The following is a 1223-nucleotide window of genomic DNA, read 5'->3' on the forward strand; positions in this document are numbered from 1 at the left end:
GGAGAGACTGAGAGGGAGAATCTGAGAGGGAGAGACTGAGAGGGAGAGACTGAGAGGGAGAGACTGAGAGGGAGAGACTGAGAGGGAGAGTCTGAGAGGGAGAGTCTGAGAGGGAGAGTCTGAGAGGGAGAGTCTGAGAGGGAGAGTCTGAGAGGGAGAGTCTGAGAGGGAGAGTCTGAGAGGGAGAGTCTGAGAGGGAGAGTCTGAGAGGGAGAGTCTGAGAGGGAGAGACTGAGAGGGAGAGACTGAGAGGGAGAGTGTGTGTATTTGTGTCTGTCTGTCTGTGAATGAATACAGACACCAACCCACAGTCAGTCAGTCACCCACCCATGTTTCAGTCACACATGAGTCAGTCAGTCACCCACCCACCCAAGTGTCAGTCACCCACACCGTCACCCACACACCCCCACACCCACTCTCTCTCTCTGTCTAGTTAAAATTATGCCCCCCCCTGAAAACATTTCTGCGGACGCCCATGGTTCGGTACTTGCTAAATCCGACATAGAAGGGTTGAGTCCGTAAGCCAATGGTAGGGTTCGTGACGACGAACTCCGGAAGCTACGCACACATACACCCTCTTTTGGAGAATTGGTTTGGCTAATTTTCATCACGTAAGCCTTTACCCTCCGTTCTATATAACATCTAGGAAATGATACGAGTGCCTTCAGTGTGGCTTGTCTTGGTGTTGTGTGTTTATTTGGATTATGTGATCCGGTCTTATTTTTAAGTGTAATGTACATGTTTCTTAGTGTACATATAAATTGTGTTTAATTGCATTATTTTGTCTCTCTGCTTTCTCTTATGCGCCCCCTTTTTGGTTTTATTTGCATGTGGATCTTGCCTCGCTGACCATGGGAGCTGTAGGGAGAATCACATAGGCTGTGAAGAGATGGAAGTTGAGGACAGTGCACACTTTTTCCTTTTCATGACGCGTCACAGCATGCAGTGAGCAAGGAAGCGAGGAGTCACTGGGGACAGCTCGGGAGTAGGTAAGGGGCTGGTGAGAGGCGCGCGCGCCGCCATCTAGAGCAGGGACCTACCCTAAGCCTTTGAATAAGGGTTTTTGTTTTAGACTGAATAGCTTGTACCATCGACATTATTGTTGTCTTTTCTTTGAGCACGCTGGACACCCACATCGTTCACTTATCATCACTGCCACAGTTTTGGATAAACCTATATGAACATCTAAAGTGTGAGTAGGACCACTGAAGATTTGATTCATC

Source organism: Ascaphus truei, chromosome 14 (assembly GCF_040206685.1).
Source record: "Ascaphus truei isolate aAscTru1 chromosome 14, aAscTru1.hap1, whole genome shotgun sequence".
Classification (NCBI taxonomy): domain Eukaryota; kingdom Metazoa; phylum Chordata; class Amphibia; order Anura; family Ascaphidae; genus Ascaphus; species Ascaphus truei.